This window comes from Coptis chinensis, unplaced genomic scaffold (assembly GCF_015680905.1).
Source record: "Coptis chinensis isolate HL-2020 unplaced genomic scaffold, ASM1568090v1 utg136_pilon_pilon, whole genome shotgun sequence".
Lineage (NCBI taxonomy): Eukaryota > Viridiplantae > Streptophyta > Magnoliopsida > Ranunculales > Ranunculaceae > Coptis > Coptis chinensis.
Window position 1 is genome coordinate 142759 of NW_028238102.1, and position 26516 is coordinate 169274.

General features: G+C 36.6%; 1 long non-coding RNA gene and 1 pseudogene across 2 annotated transcripts; one reads left to right on the top strand and one right to left on the bottom strand.

Moving 5' to 3' along the window:
- Positions 1–574: 574 nt before the first annotated feature.
- LOC147474026 (retinoblastoma-related protein-like) lies at positions 575–14681 on the bottom strand (annotated as a pseudogene). Its single transcript, XR_015210126.1, has 15 exons — positions 14247–14681; positions 13902–13968; positions 13601–13780; positions 13304–13491; positions 12304–13190; positions 11901–12062; positions 11733–11805; positions 10823–10999; positions 10629–10745; positions 10413–10556; positions 10197–10308; positions 7283–7398; positions 2439–7199; positions 1047–1309; positions 575–834 (listed from the first exon to the last, which is right to left on the bottom strand). The product of XR_015210126.1 is annotated as a retinoblastoma-related protein-like (transcript).
- On the top strand, positions 7405–10156 carry LOC147474027 (uncharacterized). Its single transcript, XR_015210127.1, has 2 exons — positions 7405–7851; positions 9787–10156. It is a non-coding gene; the product is annotated as an uncharacterized LOC147474027 (long non-coding RNA).
- Positions 14682–26516: the final 11835 nt, after the last annotated feature.

Consider the following 26516-nt stretch of genomic DNA (forward strand, 5'->3'; position numbering starts at 1 on the left):
AACCGGGGATGAAAGTCCTGGCAAAAGCATGTACAATGGTTCATCCGCGACTATTGGATTAGGATTTTGGATAACTGCATGTTTTTTGTTATGTACAATGGTTCATCCGCGACTATTGGATTTGGATTTGGATTTTGGATAACTGTATGTTTTTGTGTTTTTTTTACGTTTTGTAAATGACTATATTCACATGGGCTTGAAACGAATATGGGCCTTGGTTAACTGATGTCTTAATATGTCTGACCAAGACGAGCTTTGTGAGTCAACCACTCCTTTTAATCATACTAGGTGTGTGCACGTGCTACGCACGTTATTGTTACTGCAGGCTTCTCAGCCAAATCATAGCACCCAGTCCACCCACTGTCACTTGGTGTATCTGGTTTGAGAGAAACCAAAGCTTTTGAAAACAGATTTTGTGTTTTCCAGCAAATAATTTGCAATTGTAAAGCTAACCTTTGGGCGTGGGTGTGTCATGAACCTTATGTTGGAACATTAGGCTTGATAGTATTTTTGTAAGTTTGTAACTGATTGAAATTCCGGTGATCAGCCTTGAAGGCATTGTCATGCTTATGTATCCTTGAATATAGGTTTATTGATACTAATGTGTTTACAAAACAAAACGAAAAAGAAAAAGAAAACTGTACACCATTCAGTGGATCTAAAGAGAATCAAAACGAATATATCCTGTGTTTGTAGTAGTCCTTTGGCCAAGAAATGAATAGACCTTGCATACAAAATAGCTCCCAATCAAACTACATCAACATATGGTAGTACGTACAGTTCTAGAAGATTTTTTCTGAGGCTTGGGAGCACCAATGCTTTGAAGATGAATATCTGAAATAAATAAATAAACTAACATCAATTCCACATTTCCGGTAAGCACATTGAGAAGGACAATTGATGAAGCAGGCAAATTCCTGGACCAAGGTAATGAAAGAGCAGGTTCATTACCTTGCATGTGTATCATACATTCTAACATTATTACTTTTTAATGAAGTTTGATAATAATGTGATGAGATAAGTAAACTGAGGGTGTTATGACTAACCTGGGACTCTGGATCTCCAACTGATCAAGCCTTTCTTCAAAAGTTTATAAAGAATTTAGAGGTACGCCAAAAGCAGTTACAGGTGGACAGACCATTTTTGCACCCTTAAAATCGCATAAGCCCAAATACTTCTGCACAACCTCTGACCCAACGACACACCGAGAAGGATCTATACCGATCTACTTGTATAGATCATGATACGTCAAAGGTAACTCCACAGCTTCAGCTATTTCCTACATTTGAATGTCACAGTTGCCAATATCCTGTTCCACCACAAACAGTCAGTGTAAATTACACGTTTTAAATAACCATGAGCAGTATTTCACACGAACAACTCTTATAAGAAGCATAATCACTTCTAGTGTCAGATTTCGAAATCCACAAAGTGAAATTCAAGAATCGAGTATCTTATTTTCAAATGTAAACTTATTAGATAAACTAAACATTCATAAGTAAATAAACATATCGTTCTTTATTCAAAGAGGATAATAATAATAACAAAAGGGTCAATTGTTGAAAGCCTAATTACCAACAAAAGAAGGTACTCTCTGGGCAGTTGGAATGAAAACTTGAATTAATTGGAATGTACTTTCAGCAGGGAAAAAAAACAATTAAAAGTATATTTCCAACATTTGAATGTCACAGTTGCCAATATCCTGTTCCACCACAAATAGTCAGTGTAAATCAGACGTTATTAATAACCATAAGCAGCATTGCACACGAACACCTCTTATAAGAAGCATAATAACTTCTAGAACAAATCTAAAAACTTATGATTAAACAAAAGGAGGTACTCTCTAGGCAGTGGGGATTAAAACTTTAATTGTAATGTATTTTAAGAAGGGATTCAGCTTAAGCATTCATATACTTCTTTGACTCAACCAAAATAGTCAGATGCAATGACAAAATCAAAAACCCACGTGCTACAAAATGACAACCGAAAACCATTATCACTCATGAACCCCCAACCACTTAGAAAGTCCATTTCCACAGTACAAACAATTCTACAGCTACCGATGGAAGAAGGATTAAAAAGTTAACCTTGCATCAAACTTGTGAATATTCTAGAACTGGCAGCTATGTATTCTAATTACCCTGCTGTAAGCACAGCAAAGACAGAACACCCTAACGACAAAGACGAAATCCTCACATGTTAGGATGTGGCAAGAGAGCAGTGGCTCAAATTGCCGTGAAGTGGGTTTCAAAACCAACAGCAAAAAGAATTGGAAAAAGCTGACATTTCTATCACTCATTCTCAATAGACTGTCCGGAATGGTTCATTGTAAAAAAAAAAAAAAAAAAAAAAAAAAAAAAACTAACATTCCAACAAACATCAAATAATGAATCAAATAAGAACACAACAATAAGCAATGAAAGAAACAGTCTTCTTACCTTGTTACTTGCTTTCTTCTTCTGCTTATTTTGTAATTTAAAAAGAACAAATTGTTCGATCGATACAGAATGGATGGGTACAAAAATCAAAGAACAGAGCACCCAAGTTGTAAATTCTGACTTTGTTTGTTCTTCTTCAAAGAAATCCAGCAAAGAGTAAAACAACAAAAAAAGTTCCACTTACCCTATAGTGCAACAACCTGTTGAACAAAAAAAAAAAACACACACACACACACACAGTAGGCGATGAATCCATCGACAATAGAGTTTGGGTAATTTGGGTTTAGCGAGGAAAGGAAGAGTGGAGGAGATTTGTGGGTTTCCTGATAAGAGAAGAATAGTTGATTTTTTTGAGTTTAGCGAGAAAAGAGATTTGGTTTCTATATTATATTACGATGATTAAAAGCGTAGAACGACGGCTTCCAGGCTTAAGTAGCTAAGAGAAAACGTGTTACATTCCGGTTGGATAGTTCAACGGAATCACAGCTCAAAGGCTTAGAAGGCTAAAAAGCCCAGGTGTTCGAAAGTGGTAAGATGGTATGGCGGTGGAAGGCTAGCTCGTTAAAGCCTCTATGTAACGGCGGCTAAAGCCAGGCTTAACAGCTTGGGCACGCTCCTTCAAGTGAGTTAATGGGCACATCTTACCCTTAAGCATTAAGCATTTAAGACAAAAAGGGTATGAAAGCAACAATAACCCACAAACTTCATATTGTAACAGGTATATACTGGGAAGGGGCTGCTACACAATTTTAAAAATAAAGACTTCCAACAAACAACACGACTGGTAGTTTACTATACCTAAGTTCAAGTCGGCAGGAAGAGAGTGACATTTAACATGCAAGTCAATATAAAAATACGGGCTAGTCCTTTTTATTTTTTTATAGCCTACCTAAGCCTTATGATGTTTTCATAATCAAGCATTGCATCCCCTGGTCGACTTGTAAATACAGAACAACAACCTTTTTCTAAGATTATTGCATTAGAAATTCTTCGACGACAATAGAACGTAGATGTGCCTGAAGATAAGTGGCTCCTAAGGTGGGTACTATGCAAACGGAAACCGAAATTAAATCTCCTTATGATCAAATTATTTAAGAGTAACGAATTCTACTTCAGTAACTTTCGTTTGTGAATAGACTCCAACAAAGCTTACTACCTTACCTCGAACGACCCTCCTACCTAGAAAGAGTACTAACTATATGTGATGCATGTTGGGAACATGGCAAGGGCTTCTACTACGACTGTAGCTCCTGTGAACTTGTACTCGATATCCTATGCGTTTCCATGACCCCCTCCATCAAACACCAAAGTCACTCTCATCCTCTTAAACTCACATATAACCCTCCCTATCAAACCAAAGGCTTATCTTGTGAGATAGGCCAAAAACTGGGATGAAAGTAGTGGCTTTATTGGGGCAACGCATGTGCATTTGATGCGCATCTAGAGTGTGTAACATTTAAGCCTAGAGTGTAAAAAATTCAGCAGTAGGTTAGGGTTCGACAGGCAGAGGGCACCATCTCCAAACTACGATTAATTTCCAGGTTAACATCAACCTCAGATATAACGTTTTGGAACTGGACAGCGGGGGAATGTGTCGCAAAAACGAAATGACTACGTCAATAATCAGAGGGTTGCTTCCTCGCATACAAATCAGCCTCCACCGATCAACAACATTATTGAGAGTGGAACCCAACAGGTTGGGCAGAAATTGGATTGGAGTATGGTGGGTTTTAACAGGTCAGTGGACTTGTAGATGGAGTCTTCTCTTCTACACGATATTGATCCAATCCATGAAGTTAGCTAATAAAATTAAAAACATTGGTTTGATCCAATTTTCGAACCCAACTCAATTAAAAAACGAATTAAGGGGAAAAAAATTACATTTGCAATTGACAAACATGGAAGAATCAATGAAATAATAAAAAGTAAATAAAGAGGCATCTTACCTCTTACTCTTATTAATAGCTGTTTTCTTCTGCTAATAGCTGTTTTCTTCTGCTGTTGCTTCTCTAAATTGATAAGAACAGTCTGTAACAAAGTTGTCAAAGACATAAGAGCAATAATGCCAATCTAATGGAAGTTCGACTAACTCTTGTTCTAATGGCAAGTTTGGGTTTTGTTATCAGCGAGAAAATTGGGGTTTTATCTAAATCTAACGGCTTCAAAGCTTGGAAGTTCGACTAACTCTTGTTCTAATGGCAAGTTTGGATTTTGTTATCAGCGAGAAAAGAAATTTGAATACAGAAGATAAATACATACGTGAGAAGAAAGAAATTTGGGGTTTTATCTAAATCTAACGGCTTCAAAGCTTGAGTGGCTGAGCAAAAGACGTGTTTCATTCTCGTAGGATCGCACAGACGGAATCACAGCCGGAAGGCTTAGGAGGCTAAAAGCAACAGATGTTAAAAAGCAATAAGAGGGTATGGCGGTGGAAGGCTAGCTCGTGAAAGCCTCTATGTCCTAGCGGCTAAAAGCAGGCTTAACAGCGCGGGCACGCCCCTTTAAAAGGGTTTAGATGATGGTCATTAGTTTCGATCTTCCAATTGTATTGTTCTTCCCATAGCTAGTAAATTCGTGGATGACAAAAGTTCGATACGGCAATTATTCGCTTAAAATTCGAAATTTTCAACAATAATACTTTTAAATATTCAGTCTAATAAAACGCTAACGGTAAAAATACGATATACGTGTTTTAAACAGATATAATACAAATGTATTCCTTTAAAATTCGGCTATATATTTCACATTTAAAATTTTGATATATAAGTATATAACGTTTTTATTTTTATTTTTACAATTTTATTCATGAAAAAATAATACAAATGTCAAATTTTTTGTTCTACTTACTATTACTAACACATTTATTTTTTATTCCAACTAAAGTCCGGCTCAACCAATTCGCGCATTAAACCGTATCATTCAAAAATTTGCCGAATTATTCATTTTATTCGCCAAACCTTATAATTCGGCAATTATAAGCCCAGCCCAACCAATTCGCGAATTAAATTTTGTTCTACTTATTATTACTAACACATTTATTTTTAGTTCCAACTAAGGTCCGGCCCAACCAATTCGCGAATTAAACTGTATCATTCAAAAATTCGCCGAATTATTCGTTTTATTTGTCAAACCTTATAATTCGCGAATAATTCGGCGAATTACTAGCTATATGGTTCTTCCTGTTGGTTGAACACTTGAACCTACAGCATTTCTCTTTGACAAGTTGTTCATTATTTGTCAACATCTTCTTTACGGCAGAATTCATTTACTGAAGTTCAAGCAAAACTACTTGGAGCAACAATTTTCATATGTCCTTACGTTTCTGGATATTAGCAACAACCCTTCTCATTTGATTTTTCGAGATACTTCACAAAATTTAGTGATTTAAAGAGGTAGACTTGATTAAATGCCATTAGATATTAATGTATGAAACATGGAATATGTTATCTACAAATATATATGAGAACCAAAACAGATAAAAGATCCACACAGATATGCGATAAATTTTGTTACGTCACCATACGCCTTATACTGCTCACGATTTTTCAAGGTAGACCTGGGTAAATCCCATAAGACCCCATGGGTGGAGCATTGGACAAGGGATGGTGACATGGTGTAATAAAATAGTTGTTCACATTCGTATGAAATCAACGCCACAACGTTGTTTCATTTCCATGCTCAGATTGGAATATTTGGTTCAGAGAATATGTTCAGGCCTCAGGGGTTTCCATAGGACAGATAGGAAGGAATTGATTGCTTGCTCGGGGTGCCCACTCAAGTGATATCTTGATGTCGGCAGTGTTGTATGACATGTATACCGGAACCTGCAGCAGATATCAAATATCCTTGATCTTTACACAGACTCGAAAGTTCACACACTGTGCCCTGAAGTTATTTCTGTTATGAGTTGTGACTTCCTTGCAGCAAACAAACTCTTTACGGCTGGCAATTAGAGAAGGCGTGCCCTTCTGGAAGTCCGCCCTCAAATTTAAGGTTATGGACTTTATTAAGGGCTCCATAGGACAACGATCTGCTAAAGAATTGAACGCGACTTTTCCGATAACTATATATCAGACTCTCCATGATGACTTGGCAATAAGAGGTGATACCTTGCAATGCAGCTATTCATTTCTCAGCCTTTAAGGCTGAAGATATGAATGACGTATTTAACCTGATTTCTCATGTTTCATTCCATGTATGCAGATCAGTTACGCAACGCAGGACACCTCTAAAAATCATCCATAAAAAAGGCCACAGGTTTTCTTTCTCTTTTTTCTTCTTTTTCCCCCCAGGTTGTTGATCAACCTTAAATTAGGTGATAACCAACTAATGCATTCATACACCAGGATTCAGTTATCAGGGGAATTATTAAAAAATTCTTCCTTTCCCCTCCCCCCCCCCCATTTCATTAAATTAGTTCAGCTAGATCTGGACCTCTGTAATGAAGAAGCTCAGAGTCCAACATACAAAGAAGGGGTCGATGGCAGACTTTCTACAGAAGCTTGCTGCTCAGTCAACACCCTAAAGACTGGTATAAGATTAGAAATTAAAAAACGAACAAGAAATAAAGGGATATACATACAAGGATTTACCCATCATCCAAACTAGGAATCAGGTTGCTCAGATTTAAAGGGTGAAATTAAAGCAGCAACACCTGAAGAGGAAGTGCAATTGCCATTAGGAGGGTAGAGACTGCCCATGATAAGTGAATCACTTACCAAGCCCACATCATCAAAGTTGAGCCTGCTGTTCACCTTCTTGCTAATAGGTAAAAAAACAGGACAAAAAATCATCATCGCAGTCAAAGGGTTTGTACCTCATAGTCAATATCCAGCTTAACATACCCATTCAAGAGGTCGTTAATGGCAGTCAAGTCTTTGGAAGGGCTTTGATAAGCATGAGTACTCTCCCCAACACAAGCATAATAGCTTCTAGAGCTGTGTGAGATCAGAGCATCCATCTGCATATTAGAAAATCGGTCGAAAGAATTAAATAAAAACTGCTTGGTAACCAGCAAATGATTGCAGAATAATCGGACGAAAACAGCTGTTGTTAAGCCGAAGTATATAAAGAATTTTATAACCATGTAAACAATAAAAAGTCGAAACAGTAGATACACAGGTTCCAACTTTTCCGGTTTTCACATTTAGCTGCAAACAATCGACAAAAACTGTCTCATGCTGCTATTTGTAAATTAGAACATCAACACAAGTTAACCCCTTTTAAATTCAAATATACTTGTAACATGCGGAATACCGATTTGCAATATACACGTCTACATTATAATATTATATTAAGCCCTATCTATTCTCGATTCAAAACTGGGCACCAAGATGCCACAAAGTATTAGATCAGGATCAAATGCAGAGACGACTTGAATCACCATTGCAAGAAACATAGATCATTTTTCAGGGTAAGGTCTTTGTAATATTTTATTTTATTTTATTTTTTTGTAGAGGTTGGTGGTGGTGGAAATCGATTGGTAAACTTATTATAATTAATTATGGATACAAAAATAATGGGAAAATTTCGACATGAAAGTATAGACACGCCATCCGCCTGGAAAAGTTTAGAGGTAACAAGTTGTTCAGACTTATATGTAAACACCACTCCTACCAGTCAAAACTGTCTCCATTTTTAAACTTAAATGTAAAGACCACTTGTACCAATAAAACTGTCTCCATTTTCGTTATATAGTTGGGGTTTATCTTGGGGGAATACACTTGGTAGAAGGTTGTTTACGGACACAAAAGCGTCCTTCTAGCTGTAGTTTCTCCTAATTTAGGTAATTGTATGGATATCAGTCAGAGATTGTTGATTATCTCCTTGCCTTGTTTGGCCATTGGTATTATTGTCCCTGAATATGGGAAGTATTGCTGGAATTCATTTCAATCAAATGGTTGATTGACATCTATGAAGCCAACGCAACATCCATATGTTTACTGTTAAACAAGAAAACTGGGCTTAGTCCTTAGAATTTTTGCCAGCTGGTCATTTTGGTTTTGATGTCTGATCTGGGCCATCCTGGCTCTTTGAGCCGATCCAAGTAGTTGTTAGCCTGTATAATAGGCTGAACAGGCAGTACAAGTCCATCTCACCATCCATACAGAGCCCCTGAATTGTGTAATCAACACGCTTGGATTGTGCTCATTATGTGCACGCTATGCACATTATAGTTGACAAGACCAGCCACGTGTGCAAAACGCTTCAATACATGGGTGGTCTTTACCCTCTAGGGCTAGGACACAGTCTCAGGGTATCAGATTCCCCCTAATACCACTGTGTGACGACCTACCACAGATAAGGTCGCCACTTAACCACCCCTGTAGAATGGTGTCATTGTGCTAAGTACAGAGTAATTGTCACTTAAAAACCCAAGGTCTTGGACGAAACCTTCATCCCTTTGGAATAAGCACCTTTACGGTATACCTTCAAGGACACACCATTGGACTATCACAGCATAGTTTTTAAAACAAAACCATGTAAATCAAAGATTAATACGCGCACTCTTTCGCGTTGTTCATAAAAGTTACTAAATCAGTAGCTAAATTTTTGTTTTCTACCTCATACAAAGAAAGTAGGGTATGGACAGGAGACCAAGTCTGCATCTTCAATAATCAACAAAAGGGGCCGTTAGCAGATGTTTAACTTCAACCACATTTCTTAATTCAGCTAGAACTTTCCATCGACTGATGGGGTTGACAGTGGTTAGCTGTGTATGAAATCTTGATTGGATGTGTGTGGATAAACCTTTACTTTGTTAAATTTGTGTAAACAACACAAATTATGAATCCATAACACTCAAGAATAAGGTAGAATATAAACTTGAACTGATATTGATGTTGTCATCAACTAATGTCTCCAAACCACAGCTACGCAAAAAGTAATACAGCGAATGCTCCAAGCACACGCAAGGACCACGCATATGATAGGAATGTGTTTAACGGCTTCTGTAAATTACCTTGGAAGGGAGAAAAGGACTGGGAATCAGGGTGGATATGAAGCCATGTAATGAAATCAGATTATGGCTGAAGGAATTCATTACATGGGCAAGCAGCAAGAAGGAAGAAGAAGCTGAAAGGGGGATTCTTGCATTAACTTTGTTGCATGCTTTGTGGGAAGACAGGAATGAAATCAAATTTGAAGGGTCTAAGATGAACAGGATAAGGGTTGTAAGGAGAAGCCATACCCTAGCTTCTAAATATAGCAATGCTTTTAAGAAGCCAGAAGATATAGCTTCTTCTTCATCCTCTATCCGAAACCCTAGGGGCAATTCAAATTTTGATGCAATATTTCCTGTCAGTAATTCATGATCTGCTCATGTTAAATTCGACGCTTCTTTTGACAGGGAGACAGGAAAAGCTGGTGCTGGAGCAATTGCTTGAGATCATGAGGGCACATCATTAGGAGCAGCAGAGAGGAGTTTCAAAGCTAGGAGTCCAGAAGAAGCAGAGATACTGGCTGCAGAGGTGGCGGTACAACTAGCACTGAAATTGGGAGGAGCAGCTTATACTTTTCAAGGAGATTGTCAGGAAGTAATAACAGCTCTTTCTTACATCAATGCTGAATGTCACTGGAACCTACAACAAGTCAGGGACTCGATCTGTAGGACTACTTTTCTCAAATTATCCTTTTGTAAGTTTAGATGGATTCGTAGGATCTTTAATGGGGAGACCCATGACCTGGCTAGATGGGCTAACCACAGGCAAGGGCCGGGTCGTCTTCTATGGGTTTAGTGAAAGAAAAAAAAGAGTGTACCTTGGAAGATCGTAGTGGAGAGACAGAGACATTATGCGCTGAAGAAACTTCTTCGGAGACATGTCAGGAAGAGTAGGAAAGGAAGACACACGAGGAGATCCAGGACATTGACCTGACAAAAGAGAAGGAAATTAACAACTTTGCAGAAAAGGTAGTACATGAGTTTGGACAATGCAAGTGTACCGATTTTTGTTATAACTGTACAAGGGAGCATACCATCATTTTTGTTGCTCACTTGACGAACCAAGTCAGATTTTAGAGTTGCGCCACCAGGACCAAGCTCCACCACCAGAGGTTTTACAGATGGAACAAATATTTCATTGTAGAATGTGATAATGTCAACAACTCCTGCCCTGTTTTCTGTTTCAAAAGAAAATAGTCAGAATAATGAAGAAAAGTTAAATGCTGAAGGATTACAGATCGTCAACATACTGCATTGTGACGCGCTGATGACCACTTTACAAATACACTGCAAAAAACTTGAGGTTTACACGACTGCTTTCTGTAGTTATAAACTATTTCCTTAAATGTCAAGTTTAATTGAGACATCTGCAAGTCATCACATGGGCTAAGTACGAGAGATCAAGAACAATCAGAAAGTAACCTAGATAAGCTCACAGGCAAACCTTTGAAACACCATATAAACTGCAGAGTATAATCTGGTCAATATGTCTATTAAAGAAAAGAGTTGTTTGCTGACTAAGAACTTGTTGCACAAAGCAATAAACAGTCTCCCTGATATGCTGGTTCAGTTTTAGTCTTTCAAACAAGCCATTGATTCTGACAGCAGCCAATTTTAGAATCTACAGAGGTCATCAAGCCATACTTCAGAAATGAGATAGCACATAAAGGAGTTTTAAATTGATAATATTGGAAGAAATTAGAAAAACTGGACATTAAAAAAAAATATGCATCAGTTAACAAACACAATAATCCTAGCTTAAGCATATAGGACCGAAACTAGTATCTAAGTACTGTTGCTTCCTTCCACTCAACCATGTAGGATATCAAGCTAATCCTGAAGATTGCAGACCATCCAAGTTGTAACCACTTTTTACTTTTTTTTTTTTTTTTTTTTTTTAGAATCTACAGAGGTCATCAAGCCATACTTCAGAAATGAGACAGCACATAAAGGAGTTTTAAATTGATAATATTGGAAGAAATTAGAAAAACTGGACATTAAAAAAAAATATGCATCAGTTAACAAACACAATAATCCTAGCTTAAGCATATAGGACCGAAACTAGTATCTAAGTACTGTTGCTTCCTTCCACTCAACCATGTAGGATATCAAGCTAATCCTGAAGATTGCAGACCATCCAAGTTGTAACCACTTTTTACTTGATCAACCTTATTTTGTATAATAACCAAACAGAAGCTATGAGCTGGATTTTAATCATGACCAGTGGACTACTGACGATAAGTACCTCTCATAAATATTTCAATATCTATAGGTCTAGAATATTTTATAACTTGGATTACCTTTTAGTAACAAAACAATGAAAAACTATAGAGGATTCTTCAATGTATTTATACCTTAGTAAAAAAAACATTAATTCCCGTCTCCGCACATGTTTCCCCACCTCCTCCTGGATTTGGACGTGTTGGGCTGCAAGTAAATTTGGAAACTCATTATTTATCATGACAAAGTATGAAATTACAGTTCCATATCGATACCTTATGGCTACGGCCATCAATTAGTACCTGGCAAAAGCAGACTGCAATGGAGGTCCCGGTAACTTTGGTTTTAGACTATTAAAGCCCAATAAACAATCCTTCAAGGGAGACGTAAAGGAATTCAGTTCTACTAAACACTCCGGTATTCGCCACATGCTCTCTTTGGAGAGCGGATATCTCCATTCTGACCTGGACAAAAATTGACGGCTTCAAGGGAGTAATTTTATTTAGAAGATTCCATATATGGGTAAAACCATTAATATCCAAGATCTCAATCGACTTAAATATATAATCACTGAGAAACAACATGCACGGTTCAATTACAATTCAGAGCCAATCTCAGAAAGGAAATATTTTGCATTCTAGCATACAATTTTGACTATCTTTTACAGCATTTATAGTTTTCTTAGAACAATGGATAAACCAGTACCTGGTGTCTCATGCTTATGCAAAGAAGGCAAAGGTAGCAAGCTCCCAAAGGAAATGTTATAGTGCATTGCAATTGCATCCAATGATGGCATTGGTTCTGCCAATAATCCCAGATGATTTATTTCCGCAAAAAGAGCTGGTCTTGCAACAATGAATGGATTGTACATTGAGGAACCTTTTTCCCATACCATGCTCTCCAATAGTCTCTCTTCCAAAGAATTTAGATGTCGTCTCAACTCTCTCGAAAGTGATTCTTCATGTCTAATGAAACTCTCTATAACCTTACTCAAATCAAAGGCCGTACTACTAGTTCACTCCAAAAGCACAGGAAATAACAAAGTAACTGTCTTGTGAGTAGCTAAAACTAGTTCAGCTGAACAAGCAAGCATGCAGCGATGGAACTTCTCATTGTTTAACAGAGAGTTCAAGGTATTAGCTTGCACAACTTGAGCTTCGGCTTTACACATTGCTTCCAGAACCCTATAGTATAGCTTCAGAGCTTCCATTCTTCTCTGTTCTGCCCATATGCTATCCATCAGATGAGCACTCTGCAGGGTACCAGTGAGACATCGCTCCCCAAGAGCAATTCTTGGGAAGATGGCTTCCAGTATGATATGGGCCCTACGTGTTGCGTGTTAGTAATGTCCCTATCACAAGATGAAAGGAACCGCTCCAACTCTGCTGAAGGTTTTGAAGGAAGTGGAGATATGACAGTTCAGAGCCACTTTGCAGTTGTCATTGCTGTGCTTACTGGTGTGGGTGCCATCTTTGTGTTACCACCAATATGAAGAATTGAAGACCCTTTGCAGGTGAAAAAGCAGGAGAGCGCGGAGGGGAAAGCGGACTTGTGATAGTCTTTGCTAGGGAAGATACCACATCAAACTTTCTCTATTAAGAAAAGGAAAGGGAAATCTTGTTATCAATAATCTAATACAGCTAATACTTATATAGATTAATACATATACATGGATTTTGTGTCACATTGACGAAGGAAAACATACCTTGGTACCTATATTACTGTGTTCAGACAAGCTTCCTGTCCCAAGTAAGCTTTGTTCATCATCCACGAACACTCTTTCATCCAGCTCACACTTATTAAGAATCGCATCATTATAATCCTTCTCTAAAGTGCTTAAACTTGATGACATGGATGACTCCTCCATCAAATCTTCAAAATATATTAACCCATCTGCATTGGAGTGCGCAAGAATATCGCAAAGAAGACATTAGGATAAGCTACAAGTTGCTACTGATCATTTACCTGAATTTCACATAGGAAGGAGAAAAAGGATATTGACCTGTATCTATACAGTCCAGGTTTTTAGCCTTGCATTCCGATGCCAAAGTTGGCTTCTTTTTCAAAATATTCGCTATTAAATCATTGGTTTTCTCCAATGTTCTCCTCAAATCATCTTCTGAAGTATCATACATGTTGCATAGAGATGCAAGAAGCTCCACACCTTTGCTTCCTTTTCTGACTGAATCATGTGTTAATGGCATAAGCAGCAGTTGTAGCTTGTAAGCATCAATAAACATTGAAAATAATGAAACATGCATAAAGGAGGAACTTTTGCATATTAATACTCGGAAGGTGATTACCAAATCGTGGAGAATCAAGGATACAGAAATTTCTGAAGCGGACAGGGACATGAAGAATCAGGATAACCTGTCAAATTTCATATCAGACTCATGGCTTTTGCCATTCTTAACCATTGTCAAAATTTATTTCACCATAAAAAAAAAAATTATGTCTCACAAAATTATTTCTAGAGTCGAGCAAATTACAGGATATCACCACTTAAGCTTTCTAAAATTTAGTTACTGGTCTAATGAAATGTGGTAGTTCTCCAAAATTCACTACTACCTCTGCCAAGGGAACTTATATTGTTATCTGAAGTTCATCTATCAAATTATGAAATCTGATAGAAATTTATCTCAACTTACCCGCATAAGTATGTCTACTATCAGTGCTTCACGCGTTGGCATGCCTCAACGCACCTGTGCCTTTGGTAGTTAGTGACTCAGTGATAGTTTATGTGCTCCGTGTCTTCGGTATTGAACTCTCTTTGTAGATTCATAAACATGATTGATATAATCTGAAAGAACTCAACAAACGGTCTCCAATTTGTTTAGATTAAAAGTCGGAAACTTCTATCTGTCGGAAAACTTACCAATTCTTTAAATTGTGAGGTCATTTTTTCTCCTAACTCTAACTCTATGTAGTCTTTCAGGATCGAAAGTCGAAGAAGAAGGTGAAGGAATTTATTCCAATGGACTCTATTTGTTGAAGTCGCAGGCACGTCAAGTTAGTGATTTACTTGAGAGTCGTATTTTGCATAAAAGATTTCGGCATCCGTCTAGTTCCGTTAGTTATGTCCTGTCAAATTTGTTTCCGCATGTTTCTTTAAACTCTGATAATGTTTGTGATGTTTGTCAATTTTCTAAACAAACTCGTTTATCATTTCCAAACTCGAATTATGTGTCAAATAAGTTATTTGAATTAATTCATTCTAATTTATGGGGACCTGCTCTCGTTAGGGCTATAAGTATTTTGTGTTGTTCACTGATGATAAATCTCGTGCTATATGGTTATATTTATTGAAATCGGAAACTGAGGTTATGACTGTATTCAAGGATTTTCATACTATGATTACTAATCAGTTTGGTGCTAATATCAAGATATTTAGATCTGACAATGGCACTGAGTTTTGTAAATGTATGTTACCTGAGTATCTTCGTAGCCAGGGGATAATTCATCAAACTAACTGTGTTGGCACACCTCAGCAGAATGGCGTGGCTGAAAGAAAAAACAGACACCTTTTGGAGACCACTCGTGCTCTTATGTTGGGCATGAATGTTCCTAAGCACTACTGGTCTTATGGCGTCTTAAACTGCTGCTTATTTGATTAATCGTCTTCCTAGTCGGATTCTTGGTTTTAAATCCCCATTGGAAGTGCTCAAAGCTAGGCCACTTAATCTCTCTCATCTGCGAGTGTTTGGGTGTGTCTGTTATGTGCATCAACAAACTATTCATCAAGATAAATTTGATGCTCGGGCTACTCGATGTGTGTTTGTTGGTTATTCTTGTAGGATCCATTATTTCAGAATGCAAATTTCTACAAACCACGAAAACCCACGCGCAGCGGAATTAATGGGGTTCACGATTTTGGATAGAAAATATACCTTTTAAAATCGGCTAAGATGTAATCTCTGAGAATCCAATAGCTATGAAATCCAAAATCAACCTCTTGATCTTCTGTTGTATTCCTATGCACATAGTGGACGTTGTGTGGGCAACGATCTTCCAACCTCTTCTTTCTATCTTGGCCTCTCTCACTTACAAAATTGGATCCGATTTCTGGATCTATTTTTCTTGAGCAAAACCTTGATTTTTCTTGTGTAGAAAACGGCCGAGAAAGAGGTTTTCTTTATATAGGCTACAATAGGGACCATGAGGAGAAATTAGGGTTGGGCCTCTTGACGGGCTTGGGCTTCCCATGTTCTCCTAGAATACACAGCCCAAGTCCGTCAACAAATGACTTATTCCACTAAAGGTCGTTGTTGCACTACCGCCCTAATCCCAAATTACGTGTCAGCGTTTATGGGCTCCATATTATATGCTTGTGGATCTCCCCGTGTTTAAGATATCGAATGCCCGTTGATTAAGTCAAGTTACTGACAACTACATTAATCAACTTCTTATGTCCTTGAGTAGTACCACTCAACCTCATTATCATGTCAGAATAAATCCACCTGCAGGGTTTACATGACAATCTTTTTGAGCTCCTCAAGGGGACATCATCAACCCGACTTCTGCTGGGTCCGCGGATTTCTTCTTTAATCAACAGCACACCTTACATACAATGTCATTACCCAATCCATCGAGTTTGTTGATTCACAAATGAATCTCACTCATTGATGATTTAAAGCAATGTATAATGCACATAAGTGCCTATTATTATATCCGGATTAAGAAGACAAGCATCCATAATAACAGAGGCGTTTGTTCTCTTATATAGTCAATATAAAGAGAAACAACCTCACTTGGTCATGTTCAATACACACAAAGTGTATTAGTGTAATCATATAGTCAAGATAGACTAATACCATATTATACTACAACCGTACCAATGGTTTGTCCAAATCCATCTAGGTTGTGAACGATTACTTATACTTTATAAGGTATTGATGATATGATCTTTTGTGTGTTCACACCATATCATCTACAACATAAAGTATTAGACACATGCATATAACTAATAACATATATAATATGTATAGCATTTGCCCATATGATTCTTATTCAAAATATAAATAATTAGAGTTAATACAAAAGTAATGTTTTTAGTATATATATAACCCTATCAATTATACCACACAAAAAGGCTACATATATTACAATCCTGCGACAAGGAAACTGGTTGTCTCTCATGATGTCCGATTTGTGGAATCTGAAGCTTTCTTTCACGATTCAGTTGTGCCTGGGAATCGGTCCCAGGGGGAGTGTTTGGCAGATTTGGCACCTCTCCCAGCTGTTATTACGACTGATTTGGCTCCTCTCCCAGCAGTTGGCAAAGACATTGTTCATGTCCCAATGGTTGGTGAAGGTATAGTTCCTGCCACTAAATAATTGGGCTCTACTGAAGCAAGGGTGCGAGCGCACTCCCAAACTGAGTATATTGAAGGTGGGGTGCGCTCTGGTGATCCACGACATCCAGTAGATGGGGTGCGGGTGCGCTCCCAGGAAGAGCAAATTGAGGGCGGGGGGCGTTCTGGTGCTTCTCTAGCTCCTCCAGCTTCTAGACAATCTGAACGAGAGAGACGACCTCCAGTAACTCTCAAGGATTACTATAAATCTGATAGAGAACAGCATCCTCCAGTGACTCACAGGAATTTTTATTCTTTGCATGATGTTACATATCCTCTACAGGAGTATATAACGTATGCCAATATCACTTCATCTCATCATGCTTTCTTAAGTACAGTCGATGACGTGTAAGAACCTAAGAACTTTAGAGAAGCTAACTCTCATCCAAGATGGAGAAAGGCGATGCAAGAAGAACTTCGTGCTCTAGGCGAGAAGAAAAACTTGGGATATTGTTATGCTACCGTATGGAAAGAAAAGCATTGATTATTCGGTGGGTGTTGAAACAAGTTCAACGATGATGGTTCCTTAGAGAGGTCTAAAGCTCGACTTGTTGCAAGGGGATTCACCCAAACTTATGGTCAGGACTACAAGGAGACTTTTGCACCAGTTGCAAAGATGAATACGTTTAGAGTTCTTGTATCTCTAGCTGTGAATCAAGACTGGAAATTATTTCAGATGGATGTGAAAAATGCATTCTTACACGGAGATCTTAAAGAATAAGTGTATATGAGCATTCCACCTGGACATCCGAAGGAGACTAAGGTCGGATTAGTATGCAAGTTAAAAAAGGCTATCTATGGACTTAAACAATCTCCATGAGCGTGGTATGCCAAGCTCAGTTCTGTTCTAGCTATGACCGGCCTTAAACGAAGTGATGATGATCCTTCCTTATTTGTTAAATCTAGCAGGTCAAGCTTGGTTATTGTTCTTATTTATGTTGATGACATAGTTATCAAAGGTGATGACCTTATCGAGATTTCTAATCTCAAGGAGTTACTGCACAAGAAATTTGCCATCAAGGATCTAGGTATTATGAAGTACTTTATTGGGATCGAAATTACCTATTCAAAAAAGGATATATTTCTAAATCAAAGAAAGTATATGTTGGATATTTTGAGTGAAGCAGGAAAGCTGGGGGTAAAACCATCTGATTCTCCAACTGACAGTGAAGCCAAGTTGGACAACACTGGTGATCTTCTTACTAACATTGGTCAGTATCAGCGATTAGTTGGTAAACTAATATATCTAACTATTACCCGACTAGATATTTCTTATGTAGTGAGCTTGGTTAGTCGTTTTATGCATGCTCCAAGGACTCCACATATGAATGCAGTTTCTAGAATATTGCAGTATCTCAAAAGGGTCATCAGGCAGAGGTATTTGGATGCGGAAAAATGGGCATACATATATTATTGCTCACACAGATGCTGATTGGGTAGGATGTCCAGTTGATCGGAGGTCTACTTCCGGTTATTGTACCTTTGTAGGAGGTAATTTAGTCACTTGGAATAGCAAGAAACAGAATGTAGTGGCTCGTTCTAGTGCAGAAGTTGAGTACAGGGCTATGGCTTCCACCACCAGTGAAATCATATGGCTTTGCGCTCTTCTGAAGGATTTGTGTTTTGGGTTGCATCTGCCAACTACACTTTACTGTGATAATCAAGCTGCTATGCACATCGCTGCAAATCCAGTATTTCATGAGAGAACTAAGCATATCGAAATTGACTGTCATTTTGTGCGTGAAAAAGTACAGTCTAACATTGTCACTACCTCCTTTGTTCGAAGTGACCAACAGCTTGCAGACATTTTTACCAAGGGACTTCCAGCTTCCAAGTTCCATGATATTCTCTCCAAGTTGGGTTCGCTGGATATCTTCGCACCAACTTGAGGGGAGTGGGGAGAAGAAAGACAAGAGCGCTGGTCGTGCCCTTGGACAGGCAAAGTCGAGGGCGGGCTCAATCGCCTGGAGGTTTATAAAGGCAAGAGCGCAGGTCGCGCCTCGAGCAAGCCTAATGTGAGCGCGGGGCGCGTCCTAGTCGGTTTTGACAGAAGTTTGCTAGATTCGGATGTTTTATATAAAGGAAAGTCTCCAATCCTTTTAGAAACAATAGACACGGGTATGCACTCATGTTGTGCTATATAAACACTTCTGTAACACAAAACCAATGATCAATCAAGCAATATAAAACATTTCTTCTCCCGTGGACGTAGGTCGCGGCATTGGCACAGAACCACTATAAATCATTGTGTTTTGTCTCTTTAATTAGGTGTTAAATTCTACATATATATGTCCCAACTCCTTAGTGAGCAGTACTGAACCCCCACCCCCCGTGCATGGATTTCACCACTTTAGCTTTCCAAAATTTACAGGATATCACCACTTAAGCTTTCCAAATTTTACTTACAGGTATAATGAAATGTGGTAGTTCTCCAAAATTCACTACTACCTCTGCTGTAGGGGAGATTCCCCGCTACTGTCTGGATGACATGTGGTTGGAGAATATCCTGAAACTATAGATCCTCGGTATGAGATGAGGACTATCGGATCAGATCAATTCTGATGATAAGTAAACTCATGCTTGTCACGTGACTTTAGTGGCATGTGTCTACCATGTGATGAACCACCTCTGAGCATAAGTGTTCTTCAAGTCATTAGGAACTGATATATATAGACAGTTCCTAAACAGAGGGAAACACAAGAGGACGATTCTCAATGATAAGGAAGGAATCTTGGAAACATATCTTGTAGTTTCATCTTAGGGATAAGCTTCTATCTAGAGATGATTTATCATGACCAGAGGAGAAACTCAAATTAATTAAAGATGATGCAGTCTAGATTTAGACTTCTAAATGGAGTGGACTCCTAGTATGAACGCAGAGTCCAAAGAGGCCGGGGAGGAAACTCACAGGCGGTGAGTTAAACCCTAACCCTTGGACTCCTAAGGCTTCTCCTATATAAACCATAGGAATCCACTCCTATGAAGTACCTATGAACTACGTGATTAGAGTTTGATTCTTCTATACCATAGGAGATACATAGGCAGTAGCGAATATAGGTTCATCCCAAGCATCATTGTCATCATTCCCCTTATTCAATCACAATTCTCTAGCTGCATCACACGACCCAATAGAGGATTGTGGGATACTTGGGAAACTCCCCACATCTTTTGGCGACGTCTACCGGGAACGGGAACAAGCAACTAACGTTCGGTCAACTGATTCAGTTTAAACATTTTTTTCTTTTTTTAGTTGTGATGGCAGGATCTAGGAAGACAACAAAAAGTGCATGCTCCCGAGTCGAACACACCGCTCCTAGGGAGAATGAGCACGAGCTAGTAGAAGAAGGAGAAAACATCGAGTTACACGATGATGATCTTCTCCCTTATGACCAGCTCACTGGTAGTGATGATGAACTCGTCGCTCCACCAGGGGATGCCAACAATGGTACCCAAGGGGAAGGAAGGAACGGCGAGAATGTCACGCTAGCCACTCCGGGGGTTTAAGCAAGTCAGGCGGTTTAGACTCTGGAGTAGCAAAGGTGAAACCTTAAAAAAGAAGTGCAGCTGCTAAGGCAGTTGTACCATATCGATATAGGGAAGGAACCACACATCGACCTTGATGGTGACAGACTTCCAGAAGATGACAGGGTCAGAGGCCCCAGGCGGCGGGACTCACTCTGGAGAAGACAGTTATAATCAGAATTCGGCAGTTCAGAAGAGTATTCAAAATCATCTGATGAACCAGACTCAGAGTCAGATCAGGATTGAGAAAAATTCGTCTCATTTAGAAATCTCTAACCTAGTTAAAAATCGTTCTCAAATTTGATTTTTTTTAAACGACTAAAATTTTTCGATTTTGCAATCATCTTTTGATATAGTTAAACACTTTCAAATGAGTTGAAATTTTGTAAATGTGATCTTCATGATTAGTTGAACACATCCACAAAAAACTAGGTTATAATTCACATTGTACATAAAGTTGTGAGGCATGGTATAAAAAGTGTGGTAAACGGAACCTGCTTGTATATATATATTTCTCGGCTCGTTTAATTTGTATATCCATTGAAGTGTTTTTCATTTATAATCCATTGAAAAAATAGGTCAGCTCTATGCATTTACGTTGTCTCAAACACTCGATCCAAAGTCTGGTGGTCGTGGTGTTTGACATTTCATGACAAATCTTCAAAAACTATTGGAACCAATGAGATTATATTTTGGGGTTTTAAGACTTTGATCCTCCTAAAAATAGGGGTATTAGGTTTTGGTCAATAAATAATCGTTTATTAAACTTTGATCCACCTGACCATGAGTCATCCCAATTGACTAACATTTTGTGTTAGTCTATCTTCTATTTTCTTCTAATATCTAGAGTTCCCTTAACGTGCCATACACGTGAGTCTGTATTTAATTGTTGACTGAGTTGACTATCTCCATTAACGCCACTAGTGAACATTGGGTCATTGGGTGTTCGAATTTTGAATTTACAAATTTTTTGGCTGCAGTAGCTAACTAATTAGCTCAATAATGAGTTAGCTAATTAGCTCAACAATAAGCTAGGCTAATTAATGATGCATGACAAAATTCAAAATCTTAATTCCAAATTAATGCTGACTTCAAAATATGTTGTATGCTAACAATACTAGGTAAAAGTAGTTTCACATAATTTAGGAAAATGGAGATAACATTCTACTTGTACATTGTACATTGTACATTGTTTAATAGGAGACTTGAGAGCAAATAAGAGGTGGGGGTGTGCAAAAAACTGAAAGAACTGACGAAACCGACTGACATGACCCGAACCTACCCAAAATCAAACGTTTTCAAGTACTACCGGTTTGGTTCGGTTAGAAAAACTATAAATCGACTGGGTGGGTTCGGTCCTTGGTTTTCAATTGCTTAAACCGATCAGACCCAAACCAAACCGCATAATATATTAATACTTATATATCCAACCCTTAGATCTCAAGATCCTATGGTCACATCTTCACTTATCACAAAAGTAACCCTAAAAAACAACTCTAAACAATTTCTACTCCACTCTCTCTCTCTCTCCTATAATTAAAATATCCTCCTCCTCTTCTTATTCTTCTTTCTTTCTATATATTTCCACCATTAAAACTAATTTATTTTTGTTTCTCCTTCTCTCTCCAAAAAAAAAAAAAAAAAATCTCTCCTTACTCTCATTGGGTTTTCTTTGGGGGAAATTATTAGTAAGTGGTTTAGCCATTTTTTCAAATACTTGATCAAGAATCAAACTTTAATTTAATATATATATATATATATATATATATATATATATATATATATATATATATATATATATATATATATATAGTTCGTCGACATACTAAATTGACATCGCATTCCAAAACAGATTTTCACATTGAACTAAGGGCTGATTTTTGGTAGAGATGACTTACCTACTATGGATAGTATCTCCACAAAAAATCAGCTCAATTGGATGTCTCTAGTCTTGTCAAAAGGTATTTAAAATATATATATATTGAGCAAGCTACTATATATATATATATATACTATTCAGAATTTAAACACCTTTTTTGACAAGATTAGAGACATCCAAATTTTTTGGAGATACTATCTATAGTATATCATCTCTACCAAAAATCAGCCCTTAGTTCAATATAAAATTGTTTTCCACTTTTGAATATATCCTCTAACCTGGAGAGAGGCTCACGAGAGAGAATAATCATGCAATTCAAGTCCCTTTTGTTTTCGATACGAGAGAGAATAATATCGTTGAGAGACGCCCCTTTTGTTTTTATATTGATAAACCCTAAATACGAGATAGAATCGGGTCGGGGTCGGGTACGAGTTTTGTTTTATTTTTTATCAAATTTGGCGTTACCCGATCGGGTTTCGGATTCGAGTTCGGGTATGGTAGTATGTATCATTTTTAGAAACTTCGGGTTTGTACTCACATCCGTTTATTTTTCAGTATGTATCATTTTTATTCAAGAGAAAACGTTTATTTCTTTGGTATGCACTTCAATATTTGTAAGCTTCACTTGAAACTGTTACAGCAAACAATAATAAATATCACAAAAAATAAGAACAAAATATCTAAAAAAATATTGAAGTTTTTTGTGTTAATCTTCGGGTTTTTATTGGAGAGAGGCTGAGAACCATTTGTTTTATATTGGAGAAACCCTAAATCTTTTTCGTCTCTATATTATTAAACGAGCCAAAATGAGATGAGCACCGACCTTGATGTTTTTTGTTTTTTTAGCGGATCTAAATGACAATATCGATTTAAACTAATATAACATATATATCACAATAGTTTTTAATTCATTTGGTTGTGTACCCCTCTCTTCATAGGAGAGTTTGCAAGTTTGAATCCCTCCAAGTGTTGACTGGGATTTATTTTTTGGCGAAATTATATGATGCGATTTGTTTTTGCAACTATTTTGGACTATGTTATTATATGATGGGTAAATTATTAGTTATTTATTTGTTTTATTTATTTTTTGAAAGAGGAATATAATTTGGATGCCACTTAAAATATGAAGTCACTATGAAGTTATTAAGAGAGTTTGACAATGTTTATATCTATTATCTACATACTAAAGTAGAGACATTTAAAGGAGGATTTTCTCTCTCCTATGTATCAATCTAATATAAGAGTTAGCATTTTCTCTATCCTATGTGTCACTCTAATATGAGAGTTAACCTTTTCTCTATCCTATGTGACACTGTAATATCAAAGATAATATTTTCTAATAGCCTACAATTCTACGTACATGGAACCTCTTTGGAGAGTTTGAGTGTACAAAATAATTCTTATACTTAAAGAGTTTGAGTGTATTTTCGATTCTTATATATTTGATCAAATAAAAAAAAAATTGCTAAAAAATAGGTGATTTGTAGAAGGTAAATTCCTATTACGAATCAAACACTTTTAGTGTTCTAATTCTTATATATTTGATAAAATAAAAAAAATTGCTAAAAAGTAGGTGATTTGTATAAACTAATTTCCTATTACAAATCATACAATTTTAGTGTCTATGTTGATAAAGCACCGACTTATTTCGAATATATCCTTAACACGGAACAATTATACAAAAAATAACATCACAAAATATATAATAGAAAATGGGAAAAAAAATAATAATGACAAAGCAATAATGACAGATATTTTAAAATATGTATAATACTAAATGAAACTAATATCAAAAAATAATTAATGGGGAACCGAAAACTGTATTCAAACGTATCGAACTAACCTCAAATAATATTTAACGGAAAATCGAAAACTGGATGCAAATGCAAACATTAAACTAATCTTAAAAAGTAATTAATGGAAAATCGGAATATGGATACAACTACATTAAACTAACATCAAAGAATAATTAACAGAAAATCAAAACTTGGATGCAAATACATCAAACTAACATTAAAAAATAATCGTCGGAAAATCGGAAACTGGATGCAAATGCATTGAGCTAACCCTAAAAGATTAAATTAATGGAAAATCGGAAACTGAATGTAACTGCATTAAACTAACCTCAAAGAAAATTTAATTATAAATTGGAAACATAATGCAAATGCGTGGAACTAATCTTAAAAAATAATTAACGGGAAATCGGAAACCGAATGCAACTGCACTGAACTAATCTTAAAAAACAAACTGGATGCAAAACCCCAAGAAATAATTAACAGGAAATCGAAAACTGGTTGCAAATTCATTGAACTAACCTCAAACAATAATTAACGGGAAATCGGAAACTAGATGCAAATGCAACTTTATCAAATAATAAACGATAAATTGGAAATTGGATGCAAATGCATTAAAACTAATCTCACATAATAATTAACGGAAAATAAAAAACTGGATGCAAATGCATTGAACTGACCTCGAAGAACAATTAACATAAAATTGGAAATTGGATGCAAATGTATTCAACTAACCAAAAAGAATAATTAACGAGAAATCATAAACTGGATGCAACTGCATTGAACTAACCTCAAAATATAAATAACGGAAAATCAGAAACTGGATGCAAATGCATTGAACTAACCTCAAAACATAGTTGGGTTATATGTTGTGAGAATGTCTCGATAAATATAAATCAAAAGCTGGATTCAAATACATAACTGAGCTCAAAGAGTAATTAACGGAAAATCGGAAACTTTATGCAAATTGCATTAAACTAACGACAGAGAATAACTAACAGGAAATTAGAAATTGGATGCAAATCTTTGAAAAATATTTAACGAAAAATCAGAAACGGTATGCAAATACATCAAACAAACCTCAAATAATAATTAATGAGAAACCATAAACTGGATGCAAATGCATTTAACTTAACCCAAAAAATAATAAACTAAATATCAGAAACTAAATGCAAATGCATTGAAATAACAATAAAGAATAGCTAACGGGAAATCAGAAACCGGATATAATTGTATCGAACTAACCTCAAAGCATAAATAATCATAAACTAGATGCATATGTATTGAACTAACCTTAAAGATTTATTAACGGGAAATTAGAAACTGGATCCAAATGCAATGAAGTAATCTCAAAGACTAATTAACGAAACATTGAAAAATGGATGAAATTGTACTGAACTAACTTAAATAAATAATTAATAGGAAATTATAAATTTGATGTAACTGCATTGAACTAACCTCAAAAATTAATTAATAGGAAATCGAAAACTTGATGCAAATGCATTGAATTAACTTTAAAAAATAATTAACAGGAAATCGGAAACTTGATGCAAATGCATTGAACTAACCTCAAAGAACAATTAACATAAAATCGGAAATCGGATGCAACTGCATTGAACTAACCTCAAATAATAATTAACGGAAAACCAAAAATTGGATGCAACTGCATTAAACTAAAATAAGATATTAACTAAAAGAAAATAAAAAATTGGATGCAAATGCATTGAAATAACCTCAAAAAGTAGTTAACTATAAATCGGAAGTCGGATGTAACTGCATCGCACTGACCTCAAAGCATAAATGTCAACTTTTTTAGCCTTCTCACATGAGTAATTACGAGTAATTAGGAACCCAAAACGAAAATGAATTTATAAAAACAGACTCTTACATGTATGCAAATTATATAGAAATTGTAAACTATCGAACTAACCTAGAAAAACAATTAACGGAAAATCAGAAATTGGATGCAAATGTATTGAACTAACCTCAAAGACTAATTAACGGGAGATTGGAACATGGATGCAAATACAATGAACTAATCTCAAAGACTAATTAACAAAATAACAAAGATTGGATGCAACTGTATTGAATTAACCTTAATGAATAACTAACGGGAAATCATAAAGTAGATACAATTGCACTGAACTAACCTCAAATAATAATTAATAAGAAATCAGAAACTAGATGCAACTGCATTGAACTAACCTCAAAGAATAATTAATGAGAAATTTGAAACTAGATGCAACGTATTACATTAAACTAACCTCAGATAATATATAATTAGTGGAAAATCAGAAACTTGATGCAAATGCATTGAACGAATTACCTTAAAACATATTTGTATTATATGTATGGAGAATAAATGTCTCAACA